The sequence below is a fragment of the Oryctolagus cuniculus genome, chromosome 13 (genome assembly GCF_964237555.1).
Source record: "Oryctolagus cuniculus chromosome 13, mOryCun1.1, whole genome shotgun sequence".
NCBI classification, from domain to species: Eukaryota; Metazoa; Chordata; class Mammalia; order Lagomorpha; family Leporidae; genus Oryctolagus; species Oryctolagus cuniculus.
Genome location: NC_091444.1, coordinates 71,476,224 through 71,501,112, shown reverse-complemented (window position 1 = coordinate 71,501,112; position 24,889 = coordinate 71,476,224). Strand labels below are relative to the sequence as shown.

General features: G+C 40.5%; 1 protein-coding gene across 3 annotated transcripts in view; it reads right to left on the bottom strand.

Annotated features, from left to right (window-relative positions):
• Window positions 1-24,889, bottom strand: part of USP6NL (USP6 N-terminal like) — a 190,295-nt gene that overhangs the window by 105,748 nt on the left and 59,658 nt on the right. The window lies entirely within an intron of this gene.

The following is a 24,889-nucleotide window of genomic DNA, read 5'->3' as shown; positions in this document are numbered from 1 at the left end:
AGACAAGTTGTAACTTGTATGAGCTTAAGTCTCTTCATCTAAAAACAAAAAGTCAGCAACAGCACGAACTAATACTTACTACATGCCCACTGTGTGTCCAGTAGTGTCTAAAGCATATCATAATGTTTGAAGCCTATTTTCTCAAGCACATTACACTTACCTGTAAACTGAAGCAACTCTATGCTGCAGGCACTATTATTATAACCAAATTATAGATGAGGAAAGGGAGCTACTCTGAAGTTTCCAAATGTCTCACAGCCAGTGGCACAGCAGGATCTGAACACAGACAGTTGGAATCCAGAACCTATCCAAGCAATCATTAAGCTACAGCTGCCTACTAATTAGAAAATATTTCCTGCCCAACTCATAAAATTCTGGTGAGGATTACATTAAATCAGGCTCACAAAAACATTTTTAAAACTTTTAAGTACTAGATAAACATAAGGCATTTATTAGAAATAAAGACTTAAAGACAAATTTGACCATTAAAATGAGTATGGAGTATCTAAGTAAGCAAAAGTTAAAATGCTTTTTAAAGTTAAAACAATTGGAAATAATCTTAAAGTTAACCCCCCACAAATGATTTTACCCCTCTATTACCCCTCTATAAAATCTCCTTTAACACTTCCAGAAGCAAAAAGTTTAAATCACAAGTCAGCCCATTCCACCTTGAAATGTTTTAATTTTTTATTAGAAATGTTTTCCTTTTAGTTCTAAACAAAATTGGTCTTCTCCACATACAAATCTTTGATATACTGACATGGTTTAATATATGACACTTATTAAATCCCCCTTGAAATTCAACTCCCAAAATTCAACATGATAATCCCAAAAAAGGGCTTATCTGAAGAGAAGGACTGCAAAATTACCTGTATGGGTCTGCAAACAGGCATTCACTTTTTTCCCCTGCCAAGTCAATTTAATGGGTTTGCAACAGTGTGCACTTAATTAACATATCTCCATCCTCTCCTAGCGGTCTTCTCAGTCTCAGTGTAGAACTTGACATTTTATCATTGTTAATTAATTTTTTTTATTTTGGTCCATGAATCTAGCCTAATTTCATAACCTTATTTTAGCTATCTCCTTCAACTCCATACCCTCCCATCTTCCCCTTCATAAATCCAATAATCACAACTAAATTTTCATCCTAACACTGAAAAATTGCTGGATAAGCGAAGACTCCAGGGCACACTAAGACCATCATTCTGACCAGTATCAATACTTAATTTAAGGGGCCAGTGCCATGGCATAGTAGGCTAGGCCTCTGACTGCAATGCCAGCATCCCATGTGAGCCCCAGTTCATGTCCCAGCTGCTCCTCTTCCAATCCAGCTCTTTGTTAAATCCTGAGAAAGCAGTAGGAGATGGCCCTAGTGCTTGGGCCCCTGCATGTGTGTGTGTAAGCTCCTCTCTCCTGGCTTCGGATAGCCATTGCAGCCATTTGGGCAGTGAACCAGCAGATGGAAAACCTTTCTCTCTGTCTCTCCCTCTGTCTGTAACTCTACCTCTCAAATAAATATATGAAATCTTTTAAAAATATATAAATTAATTTAAATACTGTGTATCAATCAATTATAAAATCTTTTGACAACCTACTCCTCAGTCACCTTTTTCTACTCTGTGGTATGATCATAGATGACTACACCTTTCTAATACCCAGAAAACCCTTATTTCCAACATTTCCTTGGGTTGTCTTTTTGGTGGAAACAAAGATTTAGTATTCCAGAAAAGCTCCTAAATATCACCATTTCTTTTAAGTTTATGCATAACCATTATTTAATAAAACCAAACTAGAATTCTGATTGGAATTAGCATGAAGTACGCAGTTTCCAGTTACCAGAATCTACCTGGGTTCTCTTTTTACAGAGCTACAGAGAAACACAGACAGCAGAAGAGCTCTCATCTGTTGGTTTATTCTCCAAATGCCTGAGCCAGGAACACAACCCCCAGGTCTCCCATGTGGGTATAAGTAATTAAACTGTATCGTCATCACCCCTGTCGCCCAGGTTTTCTCTACATTAGCAGGAAGTAAGAGTCAGGAGTTGGACCCAGGATTTGAACTCAAGTACTCCAATATGGCATGTTAGGCCAAGTGTCCACCCCAGAAATAAATCAGAATGTGGGCTTGATTACATTCACAAACTAAAGGGAAACAGAAGAAAAACCTACAGTGATTACTTTCTCTAGTGAGAAAGAAAAAAACAAAGGATTATCCCCAAAATAAAGTAACTACAAGGGTTCCCTAAGTTTATATTCCAAAAAAGTTCGAATGAAAGGTGTAAGAAAAGGCTCACAATCAGTAAGGAAGAAGAGTATATGGCAGGGATCTGGAGAGCAAATCTGTGAATGGGGATTCTCTGTAGCTAAAATAAATAAGTAAATAAATAATGTTTCTAATTTACTTTCCTAAAGATAATCATCTATCACTAATTAGGTACAAAATTTTATTCCTCTCTAAGTACAGATTCTAAAATACTAATATCACTTCTATCTTTCTAATAAGTACCTCCTTAGTAGAATTAGCCCCAAAATATAGTTCCCCCTTGATTTTTCCCACAACCTCTTACAATATATACTCACCAGTAAGATCATAAAATAGTTCATTTATATTTTGAGAAGTTCTGTTGTCTGGCTTAAAATCTTACTGACAAAAGATGGTTATGCATGATAGCAAGACCTCTATGCTCAAAAATGTCAGAGCATTTCAATGAAGAAAAGAAAATCTTCTCAACAAAGTGCTGGGATAACTAGGTACCTATGTGAGAGCAGTGGGGAATGAACCGTGGGCTTTATTTCTACAGTACACAGAAACTAACCTGAAGTAAGTCATAGACTTATGTAAGAGCACTGAATTTCTAGAAGAAAATCTTTATAATACTGGGTTAGGCAAAGACTTAACTAAATAAGCACGAAGTATAAAAGAAAACATGATAAAAGTACATTTCACTGAAAGTAAAAGCTCTTGTTCTTCAAGAGATATATACAGAAAATGAAAGATTAAAACACATACTGGAAGAAAATAACTTGTAAAACAGTGTCTGACAACAGATTTACATTCAGAATAAACAATTCTTAAAATAATAATCCCATTTTTAAATAGGTAAAATATTTTAACAGATACTTCACAAGATATATGAATGTAATTTATAAAAATGTGCTCAGTACCATTAGTCATTAGAGATATGCAAATTAAAATCACACTGAGCTATCACTACTAAGGTACCAATGAACAAAGTTGAAAACACAGACACTACCAAGGCTGACAAGGGTTCAGAGCATCTAGAACTCTCAGACAGTATAAGCGAGAATACAAAATGGTACAGTCATACTAGAAAAGAAAAGAAGTGTCTTACTGAGTTAAACATAAACTTGACCACACTAATCAGTCATCTCATTCCTAGGTATTTCTCAAAATATGAACACAGCCTAAAACTAGCAACAACCCAAGTATCTATCAATTGGTGAAAAGATAAGCAAGTTGTTTCTAATCCATACTTCAGAATACTACTTGTAGGAAAACACTGCTGATAACATACCACAAAACTAACGAAGAAGTCAGACCACCACAACTCCAGTTACATGAAATTCTAGAAAACACAAAGAGTGACAGAAAGCAGATCAGTGGTTGCCTAAGGCTGGTGACTAGGGCAAACTGACACAAGAAAACAAGATTTCTTAGGATTCTTCTATGTCAGGATGTGGTAGTGGTTTTGTGACTATATATAATTACCAAAATTCATCAAGCTGTGTGCTTCCAATGAATGAATTTTATTGCATGTAATTGTACCTCAGTAAATCTGAAAAAAAAAAAAGATCTCACATTTTGAATAATCACTAATCACCGTAAATTTCATTGCTCTGAAACATCTTTCTGTGAAAACAGAAAGACTAAATTTATGCCCCAATTAGTCACTTATAGGCTGCTATCAAAATCAGGTAACTGAACTTCGAGGTGAACAGTATGAAATACAATAGTTTTAATGCACTGACTTTATGGCATCTGCTTTGGAAGCTATTTGCTTCCCTCAAGGCTCATAAAGTGACTTCATTCCTGCCTCAGAGCCACCTCACTGTAACTCCCTCCAACTCTCTCCACTCTGCGTAACTGTCTCCTACCACTCTTCCCATTTCAATCTACGAAGCAGATCTTCAGCAAGATTTTCCCTGTGTTGTTCTATTTTATGGGACTGGTATTTTTATTTACAGAAAATACAAAATTTGTAATTAATTTGCTTATTTGCTTTTTCTAGTATTCTCCACTGGGCCTTCATATCAGTCTATGCTATTTTATTTACTGCTGTAACCAGTGCCTAATACAGTGTCTAAGGCCAAACTAGTGCTCAGTAAAATGACTGGATGACTACATCAATGAAAATGAATCGTCTTGGCCGGCACCGCGGCTCAATAGGCTAATCCTCCGCCTAGCGGCGCCGGCACACCGGGTTCTAGTCCCGGTCGGGGCGCCAGATTCTGTCCTGGTTGCCCCTCTTCCAAGCCAGCTCTCTGCCATGGCCAGGGAGTGCAGTGGAGGATGGCCCAAGTGCTTGGGCACTGCACCCCATGGGAGACCAGGAGAAGCACCTGGTTCCTGACTTCAGATCAGCGCGGTGCGCTGGCCGCAACACGCCGGCTGCAGCGGCCATTGGAGGGTGAACCAACGACAAAGGAAGACCTTTCTCTCTGTCTCTCTCTCTCTCTCACTGTCCACTCTGCCTGTCAAAAAATTAAAAAAAAAAAAAAAGAAAGAAAATGCCTCGTTTTGAGGCCTGTGTTGTGCACAGTGGGTCAAGCTGCCACCTACAATGCTGGCATCGCATATGAGGGCCAGCTTGAGTCCCGAATGTTCCACTTACAACTCAGATCCCTGCTAACATGCCTGGGAAAGCAGAAGATGGCCCAAGTACTTGGGCCTGTGTACTCATGTGGGAGACCAGGATGTTGTTCCAGGCTCCAGGTTTCAGCCTGGCCCAGCCTCGGCACTTGTAGCCATTTGGGGAGTGAACCAGTGGATGGAAAATGGATTTTTTTTTTTTTTTTGACAGGCAGAGTTAGACAGTGAGAGAGAAAGACAGAGAGAAAGGTCTTCCTTTTCCGTTGGTTCACCCCCCAGCGGCCACTGTGGCTGGCGTGCTACGGCCAGCGCACTGCGCTGATCTGAAGCCAGGAGCCAGGTGCTTCTCCTGGTCTCCCATGCAGGTGCAGGGCCCAAGCACTGGCCATCCTCCACTGCCTTCCCGGGCCACAGCAGAGAGCTGGACTGGAAGAAGAGCATCCAGGACAGAATCCGGCGCCCCGACCGGGACTAGAACCTGCGGTGCCGGCGCCGCAGGTGGAGGATTAGACTATTGAGCCGCAGCGCCGGCCTCAAGTAAATTTTAAAAATCAAACTAAAAGAAGTAATTTCTCATTTAAGTCACTGGAGAGAGAACAAAACTGATACTTAAGGAAATTAATATTGGCCCAAGATTGGGGCCATGAATCAAACTCAGGCCTCTCTTACAGTGTCCTATTCATTCAACTGTGTGTTAACGTCTACACATAGCACAGCAAAACCCTCTGAGTTTCTATAAAATTGTTTACTTTTATTCACCTAGGATCTTGAGTAACGGATCAGATCCCATCATAAACTCTAATGACTACTCAAATTATCCCTGGATTTGGTTTGGTTAAATACTCTTTGAAATAATTGAGTCAGCTCAATTACTTTGTTATCAAAGATACTGACTAGGCCTAAAAGTGCTTCCTGGAATAACTTCAATTCGTTACAACTAAATTTATAGCATAGTTTTATGTAATAAATACATATTCTCACTAAAGTAAATAATATAGTATTTACACATTCATTCTATTAACAAGAGTCTGCTGTCCCACTATCCTAGCACACTACTAACTCACTAAACTTTATTTCCTGCCAAAACTAAACTCAAAGTGCTACCCATTAATAAAAGCTTTCAATGTGCCTAAAGGCATGGCATATACACACCACTTAAGAAAAAACAAAGGTTATATTCATCAATGTGAGACTTTCTACAATAATTCTATTCATTGAGAAAAAAATAAAAACCAGAAAAAGAAAGGCAGAATGAAAGAGCTTTTGAATGACAGTGAACTTAAACAAATGAGTCATGACAGTGAGTCATCCTGAAATGCATAGCTCAAAAATGTGGAGACACTACTATAATCCTAAGATGTTAGTCTTAATTCTTTTTAAGATAAAGAAATAATGCTGCTTTATGTTGAATTCTTATTTTCAATGTGGTCACAGTTTTGCCAGAAGCATAACAATTAAGTGGTTTTAAGACTAGTCTGAAATACAGTCTACAGACACAGGTGGCTATGGAACTCATAGGAGTAAAACTGCAATCACAGGTTTGGTGAGTATCCTATAGGTGGAATAATATTAAGAAAAGTCTTTCATATTGGTGTAACACTATTCATACTGTACCAGAAATCCATACATGTTGATAGGAAACATCGTCAGTTAAAAACATTTTTAACATTAAGTAATGAAATATTTGTTTCACTGCAGGGACCCATTTCTAATTTGCCTATTACCATAGAAAGAACATTATCACTCTAGGTCTTAAATTCAAATTCTCAGCATCATTTTTAACATTTTTCCTTCCCTCTTCTACATATCATCTCATTTTTTGTTTCATATTCTTTTCAATCATCCCTAGCTTTTTTTCATTTGCCCTACTAGCACATTATTCCACAACTACATTTTTGGCCACAGAATTGCAATATTTATTCAACACAAAGAAAAAGTTGTTTCAAAGCAGTATACAGTAATCCTTAACTGTGGCCTATCACGTTTATTTGGTAGGCATGCCATAAGTAATCAACCAATAACAAGAACAACTAATAAACAACACTTGAGCTCAAGTCTTTCACTAAAATAACATTTCTCTCACAACCTTGAATTTCCATGTTTACATATGTGGCAATTAGAGATGGTAATCAGAGACACAGTATTTGGGAAAGGAAACCAAAAATAACAGATAATGCACTCATGAGACTGCTTGTTCAGGTAGATGTTAGCTGTTATGTGTGCCAGAATCTAATGACCTTTACTATGTTTTGGGAATATATATTCATACCCAGTCACTGAAACTTTATTCATTAGTTTCAGATTTATCTTGATATAACACAAAACTCCTAAAGTAAGGCAAAAAGAAGACAAAATGTTAATTTGTCTCCTGATGTCTAAAAAATCCAGACATAAGTCATCACGGTTTAATAGAGAGACTGTAGTCAACAGGAAACCAGGCTCCTTCAACCCCTCTTTCCTCCATCCCCTTTAAAACTGCCATCTTTAAAGCAATTCATGGTCCCAAGAGGGTTATTGTAACTCTGTTGTCACAGCTGTATTATAGACAGTAAAAATGAAAAAAAGATGACTGACAAGAGAGGCAGGTGCACGTGGGAAAACAGTAACACTGTCCCAAATAAAAACTGCTACATTATAAATCAATATGTAAATACTCAGGATATTTAATTTTTCAAGCCATTCAGTAATCCATCATCCAGCATATACACATAGTACATCCCAAGGATAACAATATGACTCAGTACAGTTTGGAGTGTAATAATCACTTTGAGGTAGTATAAAGTCTCGTTTAGATCTCTAAAATTGCAATTCAACATGTATAGGGCTCCAAACATACACATGTCATCTAAGTAACATTGCACTACAGTAATATGCAAAAAAAAAAAAAAAAAAAAAAAACAATAAATTAAGCTTAAACCTATTTCACTTTTTTTTTTATTTATTTACTTTATTTGGAAAGGCACAGTTACATATACACGGGTTCACTGCTTAAATGGCCACAACAACTGGAGCCGGGCAAGGGCAAAGCCAGGAGCCAGGAACTCCATCTGGGTTTCCCACACGTGTACAGGGGCCCAAGAACTTGGGCCATCATCCAATGGTTTCCCAGGCACATTAGTAGGGAGCTGGATCAGAAGTGGAACAGCCAGAATGCTGGCATCTCAAGGGGCAGCTTAATCTACTTTTCCAAATGCCAGCCTCTACTTCACTTTCTTAAACAATCAGAAGGTACAACCTAAACCTCAGTTTAACCTTTAATAGACATAAATTGTCAGAAACTGACAGACAACTTCTTCCAACTCCAAGAAAAGGGAGTCCTACTTTAATCTAACAATGCATCAGTACTGAGTATGAGTATAGCTATACCACTTCCTAGCTCTTTTTTTTATTTTTTTATTTTTATTTTTTGACAGGCAGAGTTAGACAGTGAGAGAGAGAGAGAGGGAAACAGACAGAAAGGTCTTTCTTCCATTGGTTCACTCCCCTGATGGCTGCCACAACCGGCGCAATGCACCAATCTGAAACCAGGAGCCAGGTGCTTCCTCCTGGTCTCCCATGCAGGTGCAGGGCCCAAGCACTTGGGCCATCCTCCACTGCCCTCCCCTGCCACAGCAGAGAGCTAGACTGGAAGAGGAGCAACCGGGACAGAATCCGGCGCCCCAACCAGGACTAGAACCCGGGGTGCTAGCACCGCAGGCGGAGGATTAGCCTAGTGAGCCGTGGTGCCGGCCACTTCTTAGCTCTTTGATCTTGGCCTCTCACAGCCTCACTTTCCTTATTTGCAAAACTGGGGCACCACCACATCATACTAGGTCATTATAGCGATATGGAATCATATGTATAAATTAAGTGATATTTACAGATGGAAAAAAACACTGGAATAATGGAGAAGAAAATAGTAACAGAGTAAGGCTATTTCAGAGAAATTTTTTTTAAGTTTCTACTTTTATATTCTATGTTGTCTGTGTTTTCTGCACTGGTTAGAATTATTCTTTAAAAATGAGATAAGGGGCCGGCACCGTGGCTCACTTGGTTAATCCTCCGCCTGCGGCGCTGGCATCTCATATGGGTACTGGGTTCTAGTCTCTGTTGCTCCTCTTTCAGTCCAGCTCCCTGCTGTGGCCCTGGAAGGCAGTGGAGGATGGCCCAAGTGCTTGGGCCCCTGCACCCGCATGGGAGACCAGGAGGAGGCGCCTGGCTCCTGGCTTCGGATTAGCGTAGCTCTGGCTGTTGCGGCCATTTGGGGAATGAACCAATGGAAGAAGACCTTTCTCTCTGTCTCTCTCTTTCACTGTCTAACTCTGTCAAATTAAAAAAAAAAAATTTAAATGAGATAAAAAATTAACATGGTCTTGTTTTAAAAAATACAATGCATTATGCAAATCTCAAAACTCCCATTACCTTTTTATAATAATAATTATTAGGTAATTTCCCATGCTGGATACATTACATAAACTAACTCCACTTACTACTCACTGTGCTCTCTGAATGTGCCATCTAGGCAATTACAAAACACATACTAATATTAAACAAAATTAGCTTTTTTAAAAAAGATTTATTTATTTGAAAGGAAGAGCTAGATAGAGAGGGGGAGAGAGAGAGCAATCTTCCATCCACTGCTTCACTCTCTAAATGGCAGCAGTGACTAGGGCTAGAACAGGCCAAAGTTAGGAGCCAGAGTTTCATTTGGGCCTTCCACGTGGGCGCAGGGGCCCAAGGACTTGGGCCATCCTCTGCTGCTTTCCCAGGGATATTAGCAGGTAGCTGGATGGAAAGTGGAACAACCAGGGTCCATATGGGATGCCAGCACTGCAGGCAATGGCTTAACTTGCTGCACCACAGCATGGGCCCCAAATTCAGCTTTTAAATGTAAGACAGCTCAGAGTCAGAAAGGTCGCACAGCTAGTACAGTGCCAAGGATTCAAGTCCAGTTTAATTTTTAAGCTTCACACACCAAATTATAAAAAGTTAACTATTTACTGGTCACCAAAGGCAAGAATCATTTCACTATTAATAACACAAAGAATATGCAAAAGTTAAGGTTCAGGGGATTTTTTTTTCTTATGTAACTCTGCCCTAAAACACACTACTCCCTTTCCTTAGTACTGTAATAATGTTCTCTGAAAGAGGAACCAACACTGCTGAGCTTATCTGTTTTTAAACGATTTCTAAGTTTAGCAACACTTCTCTTATAAAACCATCTCAACAAGCTATAACACAGCTGAGACTCAAAGGTAAGCAAAAAAGTGTGTGGGGGGTGGGGGGTGGGGGGGTGCTAAATACCAGAAGCAAAACTGAACTAAAAGGTATTCAGGGGTGGGCACTGCAGTACAGCAGGTTTAGCTTCTGCTTTGGACATCCACATCCCAAAAGAGACTGCCTGGGATCAAGCCCCACCTCCACTTCTAATGCAGCTTCTTGCTAATGTGCAAACCAGGATGGGGTTTCTGGCTCCCAACTCCTGGCTTCAGCTTGGCCCAGCCACAGCTGTTGTGGGCATTTAGGAGGCAAACCAGTGCATGGATGATTATATCCCTCTCTCTCCTTTTCTGTCTCCATCACTCTGCCTTTCAAATAAATATTTTTTTTTACAAACAGGTATTCAAATAACAATAAAGTTCACTACCTCACTCATAAACAAGTCTCTTAAAACCTTCACCAGAACTTACTCTCTTTTTACTCAGAACAACTTTTAGACAAAATTGAAACCAAGATGATAGCTGCTTCCTTCTCAACAAAGCCAGAAGTAGAAAATTAGAAATAGGAAGAACGATTATAGACATATACATTAATAATGTATAAGAAATAACTGCCTGCCTAAAGGAGTTAGAAAGAAAAAAATACTACAAGGAAGAATTTTAAAGTACCTCATCTAAATCTTGTATTCAAGCAGCCCTAATATCTCAGCAGGCTCTGAATTACTAAGAAAAAAAAAGTATTTAGTATATTCTCTGCCATAAGATGGTATAATGAAACTTTTAAATAGTTTCATCCAGAATGGTTTAAAATACTGTTTGTGCTGCAAGCACCTTAAAAAAAAAAAAAAAAAAAAAAAAAAAGCTATTACAAATTGTTTTATCTTCTAATTCAAGAGTTAAAACATGCTTGGAAAATATTCAAACAGTACAGAAATGTATAATAAAATCAATTCCCTCACAACAAGTGTTAACTGGTTTGGGTGGTTTCGGTAATGTTTTTGTCTCCTGCACATTCCAAAACAGGATGTATCCCCAATACCACACACATGCATCCACAAAAACATACATAAATACGTACCTACAAATAGGAGAGCAGGCAAGATAAATCTGCCATGCGTTCTTCTCTGCATTTTCTTCTGACTCAAATGTATTTCTTTCCTTTTATTAAATATTTATTTTATTTATTTGAAAGGAGGGGGGAGGGAGGGAGAGAGAGAGAGAAAGAGAGAGAAAGAAAGGGTGGGGGTGTCTCCCCAGATAGCTGCAACAGCCAGAGCTGAGCCAATCTGAAGCCAGAAACCAGCAGCTTTTGGGTCTCTCATATGGGTGCAGGGGCCCAAGGGCTTGGGCCATTTTCTACTGCTTTCCCAGGCACATTAGCAGGGAGCTAGATCGGAAGTGGAACAGCCGGGACTCAAATTGTTACCTTTATGGGATGCTGGTGCTGCAGGCTAGGGCTATAACCAGCTACACCACAGCACCAGCCCCTCAAATATATTTCACAAATATTTTTACAGATAAATCAAGCTTATTCTTTTAATGGCTGACTGTATTGTACTCCACCGTAGGAATATACCATCAAGTATTAACCCTTCTTCTACGGATGGCAGGAAATAATGATTTGGTGCTGTGTCAACAACGTTACAGTGAAGATCTTCAGGCATGCTGTTTATCTCTGTGTACACGCACAGGAACAGCATCTCTGCAGATACCGAGTCACAGGCTAGCATTGATAGGCACTGATAGAGGAAATACGGTTTTTAATTTTGATAAAGAATACCAAGATATTCACCAAAAAAGTATACCGATCATGTGAGTACCTATTACATCACATTAGACATTATTCATTTTTTTAAATTTTAGCCAGTCATAGGTAAAAGCTATTTCAGTATCATTTATATCTTCATTCTCCAACACTGCTATTTCTTATTCAACATTCTCACATCTCCCTTACCAACAGAACCACAATCTTTTCAGCAACAATTCACCAATTTAGGGGGAAAAAAATGCTTGTTTCCCCAGCTCCCTGCTAGCTAGTAGCAGCTATGTGATACACTTCTGGCTGATGGCTTGAGGAAAAGTTTTTGTTTTTCTGATTCAAATGATATCCATTCTGGATTTCCCCCTTTCCTTTTCCTTCTAGACTGGCTTTTGAACCTAGGGACAGAGATGCAGCAGCCATCTTGCAACCAGGAGGACAAATGGAAGATGACATGTAGCTGAAGAGGAAAGCAAAAAGAGCTGGGAATTAAAGGCATTCTCAGCCACTGTAACTGCCCTCCTGAGTCTACCCACCCTGGACTGTTTCTGTCCCTTAGCCAGATTTTTAATTTCTTGCATCTAAATGTAACCTTAACACTAAACAGTCCTCTGATTATCTGTGACATTTAACATCTTTTCATGAGTTATTGGCCATGTGTACTTGTACTGCAATTTGTCTGTTATATCAAATTTTCATTTGTTTGTCTCTTGATTCATAATTGTTCTGAAGAGCATGATCTTCAGTGAAATGGCTAATCTGTCAGTGTCTGAGTTTTATTAGGCATTAATGGATAAGTTTTGGAAGAAATAATAGTACTGGTCTCTTGGTCGTTTCTTGAAAAACTAGACATTGAGGCTGATACTGTGGTGTAGTAGGCTAAGCCTCCGCCTATGGCACCCCCATACCATACTGTCAACAGTTCAAGTCCCAGCTGCTCCCCTTCCAATCTAGCTCTCTGTTTATGGCTTGGGAAAGCAGCAGAAGATGATCCAAGTGCTTGGGCCCCTCCACCCACATGGGAGACCCAGAAAAAGCTCCAGGTTCCTAGCTTTGAATAGGCTCAGATCCAGCCTATCCAAATGCAGCTATTTGGGGAGTGAACCAGTGGATGAAAGACCCCCCTCTCTCTCTCTCTCTCTCTCTCTCTCTCTCTCTCTCTCTCTGTAACTCTGCCTCTCAAATAAATAAAATCTTTGAAAAATAAAAATTAAAAAAAAAACCTAGACATCAGCTTATCAAATGATTCACCAATCACATTCCTGGTTATTTGTCCCAGAGAAGTGAAATTCATGTCCACACAAACTTGTCTGTGAATGTCATTAGGAGCTTTAATTATCAGAGTCAAAAACTTGAAATAATACAAATATACTTCAGTGTGTAAATGGTTAAACAAACTCTGGTACATCCTATTATGGAATATCACCAGGGCTAAAAAAAAAGACAATCCATATATAAAAAAAATTTGCATTTATTGAGTAAAAAGCCAATCTCCCAAAGTAACATAATATATAATTCCATCTATATAACATTTTCAAAAAGACAAAATCATAGAGATGGAGAACATATTAGTGGCTCCAGGGGGTTAGAGAAGGTCAAGGAGAGTACATAAGCCTAGAAAGCAGTAGAACCAGGAAAATCTATGGTGGGGGGCAGCCCTGTAATCTTGACCCTGACAGCGGTTACACAAATCTACATAGAATAAAACTGCAAAGAACTACACACATACGCACACATGACACATGCATGTCAAAGATATGAACAAAGTCTGTGAACTGCACCAATGCCAGAATCTTAGTTATTAATATTTAACTATTATGTAAAAATGTGACCACAGGGGAAATTCAAGAAAAGGGTACATGGGACCTCTCTGTACTGTGTTTTACAAAACTTCCTACGAATCCATAATTATTTCAAAATAAAAGTTTTCTGGGCCGGCGCCGCGGCTCACTTGGCTAATCCTCCTCCTGCGGTGCCGGTACCCCGGGTTCTAGTCCCAGTTGGGGTGCCGGATACTAGTCCTGGTTGCTCCTCTTCTAGTCCAGCTGTGGCCTGGGAGGGCAGTGGAGGATGGCCCAAGTGCTTCAGTCCCTGTACCCACATGGGAGACCAGGAGGAAGCACCTGGCAGAGCAGATCAGCGCCGGCCATCAGGGGAGTGAACCAACGGAAGAAAGACCTTTCTCTCTCACTGTCTATAACTCTACCTGTCAAATAAAAAAATAAAATAAAATAAAACAGCCAAAATAAAAGTTTTCTGAAGTACTTAGAGCTGTTTTCAAAAATCCCATAACAAGCCAATTCTTTGCTTTTCAATTTTCAGCAGAGTCTGGGTAAAGTTTTTTCTTCTTTTCAGCTTAACTCCAAACCTCACATATTAATGTCAAGCTTTCACAGGACAATCAGAATTCACAAGAGAGAAAGCCACTGTTTCTACCCCGGCTCTGCACACAGACAACTGGCAGTCACTGAGAATGGAGCCTGCAGGAAGCCAGTCTTATCAAAGAAGGTCATTCCAAAAAGCCTTTCACTGACATTTTAGACTGGCACTTCACTCTGGGAAGACAAAAGGCTTTCTCACAATCATTTAAAACCTAAAGGAATATTCAGCTGTTCCTAAGTAGGAATATAGATGAGCTTAAGCCACATTTTCCAAATGGAGCATCGACATTTTGTTGGCTGTTTCGGAACCAGCAGCTGTTCAGGTAACAATCATTAGAAACTCTCCACGAGGGAGCAGCACAATGACCTTTAGTAATCACTGCATCTGGTGTCTGCCAAATGGGAGAGAAACCACACTCGATGTCTGAAGGGTAACAAGTTATCTGAATGCAGGCACTGCAGCACATTTAAATGACATTTAAATTACATCAAGAGAATCATGCAACCAAACATTTAATTCCAAGAAGTACTCTAAGTAAAATAACTCCCAGCAAACCTAATTGTTCTCAAGAGGATGTTCATAATGCCTACTGGGCAGTCTGTTTCAGTAATAAAATAAAATAATGTAAGAATTGAATCCTCTCAGTAATTAGTCAACTGATTAAATTTATCAATTAGCCATTATACATGCACACATTCATCACTTCAATGATAAGCTCTCCAGAAATAAATACCAGGCAAGCTCATGAACCACTTCAGAATTACTTTTTTTTTTTTTTTTTTTTTTGACAGGCAGAGTGGATAGTGAGAGAGAGATACAGAGAGAAAGGTCTTCCTTTACCGTTGGTTCACCCTTCAATGGCCGCCGCAGCAGGTGAATCATGCTGATCTGAAGCCAGGAGCCGGGTGCTTCTCCTGGTCTCCCATGGGGTACAGGACCCAAGGACCTGGGCCATCCTCCACTGCACTCCCTGGCCACAACAGAGAGCTGGCCTGGAAAAGGGGCAACCGGGACAGAATCCAACGCCCCGACTGGGACTAAAACCTGGTGTGCTGGCGCCGCAGGTGGAGGATTAGCCTATTGAGCCACGGCGCCGGCCCAGAATTACTTTTCTTCTGAACAATGAGTTGCAGTCCTCGGCCTCTGGAAGCTCATAGTTTAATAAATATGACAGCTTAAAAAATAATAATAATAATCACAAATACATATTCTATAAGGTAATATGTACAGGTATATTAAAAAAGTTATTCTAGGGGCTGGTGCTATGGCATAGTAGGCTTAGCCTCTGCCTATTCATGTCCCAGCTGCTCCTCTTCTGATCTAGCTCCCTGCTTACGTCCTAGAAGATGGCCCAAGTGCTTGGGCTCCTGCACCCACATGGGAAATCTCCATAGGGACATCTGGAAGAAGCTCCTGGGTCCTGGATTCAGATTGGCTCAGTTGCAGCCATTTGGGGAGTGAACCCTCTGTCTACAACTCTACCTCTGAAATAACCAAACAAATCTTTAAAATAATAATAATAACAATAATAATAAACTATTCTAAATCGTTTCTAAAGGAAACTTGGTACCCCTGCTCTATCAGTTCCCAGCTATCCCCTATGCCACCTCTAAAACACCCAAGAAAACAACACAAGATATTGAAGCAGTACTTCATATGATGTCTTAGTGTCTTCAGCTACAAACATTATTCATGGGGCTTGTGTTGTGGCACAGTAGGCTAAGCTGCAGCCTGTGACACTGGCATCCCATATCAGAGTGCTGGTGATATGAGACTGGTCAAGGAGATGGATTAGGTTCAAGAGCTGGAGGCCACAACCCTGATCCCCACAATCTCACCTGTATCCACTCACTTGTCAATCAGACTGTAACCGCTGCCCTTTTGGAAGTGAGTAAGAGGCCTGGAGAGCTCTGGGCCCACCTGCACCCTTGACTTGATGCTGCTCTCCCCAGTTCTTTCCCCCACATGACTTGCTTGCACTCTCTGGCCTGCTCCCTCTCTCCTCGCAGACCCCTGGAAACGACTGCTATGGAGCTCCCCGTTTACCCTTCTTGGCCCACTCTCCCTTAATAAGGCCCTCGTGGTCCTGTGTTTTCCCCTCACTCTCTAAATAAATTCTAAACCTTACCATGCTGCATGTCTTGCTTGGGCCTGTGCTTAGAATTCTTCTCTAAGTAAAAGGAAAGAGCCTGAAATATTAATTTTGGCCTAATTTAGCCCACAACACTGGCTCCTCCACTTTCATTCCAGCTTCTTGTTAATGCACCTGGAAAGGAACAGATGATGGCCAAACTACCTGGACCCTTGCCACTCACATGGGAGATCCAAATGCAAGTCCCAACTCCTGGACTGAAACTGGCCAGCAGCACACAGAAGAGCTCTCTTTCTGTCCCTCTGTCTGTCTATACCACTCTACCTGTAGCTCTGCCTTTCAAATAAATAAATAAATCATTAAAAAAAAAAAGTGAGAAATACAGGGCTAGTGCAGTGAAGTAGCGGGCAAAGTTTATAAGGTCGCCACAAAACACAGCAAACACCAGAGCAAGGGAAAGAGTTTATTGGTGGGGGAAACCAGACAGATCGGAGGGAAGGGGTGAAGAAGGAAAAGAGACAGAAGGAGAGAGTAAGAGAAAGAGATCAAGAGACAGAGAGCGAGCAAGCCACATGTTCAGAACAGGTCCTCTTAAAACTTTGCCGGGGATGGGCAGGAAAGAGCAGCGAATCCCATTAGGGTGGGGTGGAGCTGACATCTGTGGTTGGGCCATGTGGTCACCTGCTTCCAGCAATGGCGGCAGGATCTAGAGCCTAGGATGCTGTCCGGAATGTAGATCGCACCACAGGTAAGACTGCAGCATTTTACCAGTAAAATTGATGCCTGCAGTGTCAGCATCCCCTATCGGCATTGGTTCTAGTTTCGGCTGTTCCTCTTCCAATTCAGCTCTCTGCTACAGCCTGGGAAAGCAGTGGAAGCTGGCCCAAGCCCTTGGGCCCCTGCACCCACGTGGGAGACCCAGAGACCAGGAACTCCTGGCTCCTGGCTTCAGATCAGCACAGCTCTGGCCATTGCGGCCATCTGGGGAGTGAACCAGCGGATGGAAGACCTCCCTCTCTGCCTCTGCCTCTCTGTAACTCTGCCTTTCAAATAAATAAATAAATCTTTTTTAAAAAAAGTGAAAAATAATCCAAATCATACCTAGAAGTCATTATTATAAAAACATAAAGGGGCTGGTGCTGTGGTGCAGCAGGTTACTCCACTGCCTGCAATGCCACCATACCATGTGAGTGCTGGTTGGAGTCTTGGATGCTCTTACTTACCTGGGAAAGCAGTGAAAGATGGCTTGAGTGCTTGGGCACCTGCCACCCACATGGGAGACCCAAACAGAGTCCCAGGCTTCTGTCTTCAGCCTGGCCCACCCTGGCTCTTACAGTCATTTGGAGACTGAACCAACATTTAGAAGATTCTCTCTCTCTCTCTGTCTCATCTTCTCCGTAAGCCGTCTTTCAAGTAAATGTTTTTGAAAAAAGAAACATAAAAACTACATTTTACTTGTTAAACTAGGTGTGTGTGTGTGTGTTTTAATTTATTTGACAAACTGGTGGGGGTGGGGTGGAGGGGAGACTACCTAATGAAGAGCTTCCATCTGGAGCTCAATAACAAAAACAGTGATTAACTAAGAAATGGAACTGACTTACACTGACTGAGCCCATCTGGTTCACTCGCAAATACCTATAAAGGCTGGGGCCTCAGCAAGGAGTTGGGAACACAATCCAGATCTCCCACAAAGGTGGCAGGAACCCAATTATGTGAGGCATCACTGCTACCTCCCAGGATCTGTATAAACAGGAAGTCAGGATCAGAAGCCAGAAGCAGAGCTGAGAATGGAACCTAGTCGTTCAGATGTGGAATATGGGCATCCCAACCACTAGGCTAAATGCTGACTACCTCTTTTCTTTCTTGATGACCCCGCTTTTCCTTTGTTGCATTCCTGTGATACACATTTGAGTGTAATCAGGAAGAACGTGGAAAGAAGCGACAGGTAGCAGACCACAAAAGACAGGCGATAATTTAAAGAAATGAGAAACAAGATAAAATCAGCATCCTCTAAGAAGGGTCATCCAGAAAGGAGGGTCACCATGTTGTAGGCCAGTGAACGGCAGCGACCACACTGTCGTCCTGCCCCTCAGCACTGACACACAAGGACAGAACGAAGTAGAGGCTTGAGAGAAAAGGCACATTGCTCATGCTGACATCACAGATGGCAGAATGGGTTTCAGATTCCCTTTACTGCAGAGATTACTTGAACAAATGCAGCTTCGATATTAATAGAAATACTGATTCCATTTCAAAAACTGAAAACACTTTTATCCAACAAGCATATGCTGAACATTTACTATATACAGATTATAATGCTACACATCCTGGGAGATGATGTTGAGGAGATGAAGCCATTACCATTAAACATTTTCAACAGAGGCAATGGTTAACTGAGAAATGGAACAACTAGTCAGAATGGGATAGTGAAAGATGAGTTGAAAAAGGCAGGCTAGAGCTCCTAAAATGGCTGAAAAAGAGGTCTGTACTTCATCCTGAAAGCAGTGAGCACTCAAAATCAATTTTTAAATTTAAAAAATGGAAAAATACAAAATATAAATATAAGGTCCGTGCTGCGGTGCAGCAGGGTAAGCCACCACTTATGATGCCAATATTCCATGTCTCAGTGCCAGTTCAAGTCCTGGCTGCTCCACTTCTAATCCAATTGTCTGCTAATGTACCTGGGAAAACAGTGGACATATCCAAGTACTTGGCCCTGCCACCTGTATGGGAGACCCAGCTGGAGTTCCTGGCTCCTGGCTTCAGCCTGGCCCAGCCCTAGCTATTGCAGCCATTTGGGAAGTGAACCAATGGACAGAAGATCTTTCTCTCTGTGTCACTCTGCCTTTCAAATACATAAATAAATCTTATATGTATATAAAAAATTTTAAATATATAAAGTAGTTGGTGTATAAATAATTTTTTCTCAAAAAGGCAACAAAAATACAGGAAGAACAAAAAAGATAATCAATGTACATCAATAAATTACAAAGCACTCTAAACCTGAACATCATGCACATTTAACAAATAACACATATCTACTATGTTCTAGGCTATTCTAAGCACTTCACAAAAGTTGACTCATTTAATACACAATTAATAACCTTATGAGAATGTCTGTTCCTTACTATTAGTCCAATTCTACACATGAGGAAACTGAGGCACAGAGAAACTCAACAACTTGCCCAAGGCTGCATGAGTAGTAAGGAGGGAATTGAAGTCCTGAACCCAGGCAGTCTAGCTATATAATGTATCCAACAGGACTTTCTGCAATGGTCTCCTGAGTACTACAGCTAAGGAACTGGAGTTTTCATTTTACTTCATATTAACTCTTAAGTTTAAGTAGCCACATATGGTTAGTGGCTACCATGTTGGAAAGTTCCGACAACACTCTTCCCTACAGGATTGCCTGATAGCCTCAATAACAAGCAAGAGAGGAATGTTGCCCAGGTAGCCATCAATTTTAGAAGCTAAACAATTCAAAGAAAATCCTTCAAATAACAAAGGAACTTCAAGCATGACTGAAAAATGCACAGTTACTTCAAAATCTCTTTACCATAGTTAAGACAATGATACGTTGGGCAATGAGCAAAATAAAATTGGCTCATTTCCTTATAATGGTGCTTTTTAAAAATAGGCTACTGGGGCTAGCATTGTGATATAATGGGCTTAGCTGCTGCCTGCAATGCTGCCATCCCATATGGGCACTGGTTTGAGTCCTGGTTGTTCCACTTTCCATCCAGCTCCCTGCTAATGCATCTGGGGAAGCACCAGAATATGGCCCAAGTGCTTGGGCCCCCGCAACCACGTGGGAGACCCAGAAGCTCCTGGCTCCTCACTTTAGCCCAACCCAGCCCAGCGCTGACTATAGCAGTCATTTGGGGAGTGAACCAGAGGATGGAAGATCTCTATCTCTGTCTCTTCCTCTCTCTTTGTAACTCTGCCTTTCAAATCAATCAATCCAAAAAGGCTACTAATCAAGATCTCTATTAAATCAAGTAAAGCCTTGATAAAACTTTCTTCAGCTAACTTTGCCCACAACATAAACACAATTTTTATTTAAGTATTACATTTCTAAATGTAAAGAATAAGTTGCTTAAAGTTTTCTAAGTATAGAAGAACTGACACTATTCTAAAGATTTCTAGAGGCAGGAATATAGCCTAGCAGTTAAGATGCCAGTTAGAATGCCTGCACATTGGAGTACCTGGGTTAGTTCCAGCTTCTTGCTCATAAAGATTCTGTGAAACAGCAGCGATGGCTGAAGTCAGTGGATTGGGTTCATGGCTCCCAGCTTCAGCATGGCCCACCTCTGGCCCTTGTGGGTATCTGGGGGAGTGAACCAGCAATGGGAGCTCTCACACATGCATGCACAAGTGAGCTTGCTCTCTCTCTCTATCAAATATGTAATTATTGAAAAAAAAGATTAATAAACATCACCATACTGAATCATTGTCCATAGAGCCATGTATTCTGTCTTAGACATGAACGACTATTGGTCATCTAAGAGATCAGGAGCGCAACAACAGTAATTAAGAACAATGATAAAAGTAGCAAAATCAATAAAAATATTAACAGTCGGTTATATTTGATCTTACAATTAAGTCCTTTCTATGCATTGTCTTATTCGATCTTTGACACCCTAGTGAAGTACAGACTATTATCATTCCTGCTATTCAGAAAACCAATCTGAGGCACAGGGAAGTTAAGGGACACACAGCTAATCAACAAACAAATCCAGGAATCCAGGACCGAGTCTCCGAACTGCCCCCAAAGAGTCCACACTCACTACCCTCCTCTGTGCTGCCTTCTTCCTTCATTAAATCACTCACATAACTGTGTATCAACTTAGCAATAAACTGAGAAGCTCTAAAAGCTATTCATAACCAAGCCAAATGTAAAACTTTGTTAAGACTACTGTAACTCAATTAATTACTATGAGTGTATATGGCAAGAATAAACATAGGGAAGCATTATAAATTGTTACTGTAATCCAAGAGGTTACCACATACACACCAAAAAGTGGCTTTAAGGAACAGAGCATGTCAGTGTCCTCTGAGATCCCAGAAAACATCTTATTACGTACTGGCTGGCCAACACCACGGCACAGGGCCATTCACGAACTTGCCGGAAACCCCACAGTGGTCAAGCTAGATCATGGCCTCTGACGTGTCGGGACCCCTCTCACCACATTACTAACAGCCCTGCTCCATGTTTCACCTTAGGACATGCAGTAAGGAAATCTCATTGACACCACCCAAACCCAGCAGAAAACAAAGTCCTCTTTAACAGTGTTTAGACTGTTTACTACAAAAATTTATATTTAAACGACACACATTTGTTTCTGGAGTTATTCTTCATCACACTGGTTGCCATAAATAGGCAGGTTTGCTGCTCTAACCAAGAAGGCTAAAGGTAATTCAGCGTTAGTATAAATGTATATTAACACCACTGGTGTTTTTGTCCTCATGCTCACATTATGGTTGCTACAGTTGCAAGAATTGCCAAAGAAAGCAAAGGTAAAAAGAAGCAAAGGTGACAACCGTCTCAGAAGGCACAACTCCCAGAAATCCCCTACAGGCTGCTGGTAGTACAATTCATTTGTTGTTGTTTTTTTTAATTGAGCAAAATACTATTCCAAACAAAAACAAAATTTTGTTATTAATAAAGATTTAAGAGAGAATGGCAGTTGAGTGGGCAGTGAACAGTGTTTGCCACAAGTATCCATTTCTCAAATTCTCCTTTAGTAATTGTTATCATGTTATACTCTTTTTTAGTCAAGAGCAAAAAGCTCTTTGTCAATCATAATGAACTACAAACCTACAACTAAGTATACTAAATGTTATATCTTCAGTTTTTTGAGTTTAAAGTGTCAACACAAGTAACAAACTATAAGCACATTTTAAATATAAGCTGAAAATACTCATCTGACTGTTACAAACTATCACAAAGTGGTTATTTACATAGTCTCTGTCCACTGTTGAAGTAATTAACTTTAATATGTAACTTAATCTAATATCGTGACAACAACCTAAATTATCTATCTAAATTATCTATCACAGCATGGAAGCAAAAATGTTCATTAAGGTAAAACATGTATTTTGAGTAACATCTACTGATTTAATAAACATAACCATCACATACAGAATTTAAAAGATATAGGTAATAGAAGTGAAAGTGAACTGCTAAGAGGATATATAGAAAAAGGATTCTTAGATGGGTGACAGAAGAAAAGGTCAGGGAACCTGCATTTTGGAGGGGGTGGTATCTGATCTGAGAAGGAATGCAATGTTGGAGACAGGAGCTCAAAAACTTGCCATCCAGGTGGAGCAGCATGTTTAGGAAACTCCAAGTATTCCGCCGGAGCTGGCACAGAGGGTGCAGGCTGGGGCTGTGAGGGGGACTCTAGTGGCACAGCCAGAAATGCAGGTTAAGTCCAAACTCCAGGTCTTACGATGAAGTGCTTCAGAAAGCCACTTCAGGCAGCAATGGAAGGATGGAGCACAGATTAAATGACCAGTTACTTTCTCCCACTAACACCTTAAGAGTATTTTCAAATTTCTTCATATGGTCTACACATGGTCTCTTCATGTATGGGCACCTCCATCCTCATCTCCACTATTCTGTGACCTTTTAACAATTTTTTCATATATCTTTTATTTATTTGAGAGGCCGAGAAAAAGAAAGAGAAATCAAGAGAGATCCCAATTGCCTACAACAGCCAGGGGCAAGGCCAGAAGCAGGGAACATAATCCAGGTCTCCCACGTGGGTTGCAGGAACCTCACCATGCTTCCCAGGGAGGCAAGGAAGCTGGAGGCAGGAGCCAGAGCCAGGAATCAAATCCAGGTACTCTGATGGGAGACACAGGTGCTAAGCTAAAAGCCTCCTCCTTTAACCTACTTTTTTATCACACTTAATAACTTGCCTTTTTTCTGTAACATATTTGGTCCTCTCTTAACTTACACATGTTCTCTTCACTCATCCCCCACTTACCCAGCCTTTCTGTATCCTTTAAGACCTGGCTCACCTGACAGCATTAATTCTCAGAGCGTTTGAAGGAACTTCAAAAAGTTCATGGAAAAGCAGAATAAAAGGCAAGTTTGCTGGGGCAGGTGTTTGGTCCGGCAGTTAAAGATACCCACATCCCACATCAGAGGGCCTGGGTTTCATTCTCAACTTCAGCTCCTGGATCCAGCTTCCCAGTGATGCAGGCCTGGGAAGGCAGCAGTGATGGCTCATGTCACTGAGTTCCTACCACTCACATGGGAGACCAGGGTTGAATTCCTGGTTCCTGGTTCCTGGTTCCTGGTTCCTGGTTCCTGGCTCTGGCCCCAGCTTAGCCCCAGACATGTGTGCATCTGGGAAGTGAACCAGATGAGGGGAGTTCTGTTTGTCTGCCTCTCAAAAACTTTTTTATTATTATTATTAGAGTTAGACAGTGAGAGAGAGCGACAGAGAGAAAGGTCTTTCTTCCATTGGTTCACTCCCCAAATGGCCGTCACAGCTGGCATGCTACACCAATCCGAAGCCAGGAGCCAGGTGCTTCCTCCTGGTCTCCCATGCAGGTACAGGGCCCAAGCACATGGGCCATCCTCCACTGCCCTCCCGGGCCACAGCAGAGAGCTGGACTGGAAGAGGAGCAACCGGGACTAGAACCCAGTGCCCATATGGGATGCCGGCACTGCAGGTGGAGGATTAACCAAGTGAGCCATGGCGCCAGCCCCTCAAACACTTTTTAAAAAATTATTTTTAAGATGTTAATTTCTGGTGCAAAAAAATTTAAATCAATGCAAGGTTTTTTCATTATATGCATTTTCCATGAACTTTTCAACCCCCCCCCCCACACACACACACTTTGAAAGTCAAGAAAAACACTATTTTTCTTTTCCCTGGGTACATCCCATACAGCTATAATTGTGACTAGAAACAAAGCTACAAGATACAGTGCAATAAAAAAAAAAACCTGACTGTAAAGGCCAAACTGCATGAATCTTGACATTTTCAGAGATTTAGAAAAATTAACTAATTTATATTTTCCCAGAGTAAAAGCATTAAGTTTTTAAAAATCAGAATGTAGTCTATTTCAAAAGAAAGTGGAAGAGAAATAAAGTAGAATATAGGAAGCAAATAATTGGAAAGTATCCTAAATAACATTACCACATTTCCAAAGGTAAATGATCATAGTTTCTGTTTTTGAGATGTATTTTTGTTCAATCACTTAAATACCATGTTCTTCTATAAAATAAGAGATAATACAACAAAATTTCTAAGGTTTATTTCAGTCCCAAATAATCTGTGTATGGTTGACCATATTGTATGTCACAGTGTTATTGCATACCACCACCATAAATCATTTTACATAGGACAAAAGGAACCTCAAGCTTTACTTTAAAGTACAGCCCATATCATGTTAAAGAAAGAAAATCTAAAATAGCTGATATTTTACATCATCTAAGGTATACTTATACTATTCAAATCTTTATATAATGACAGAATGGCACAAAACATCTCACATGTAAAATAACTGATAGGTAAATTTATCAACTAACTTTATACCACAGATCAGTGAAACTGTCGGTATTAACAATCTAGCTTATGGCATGTATTTTTTAAAAATCAATTCCTAATT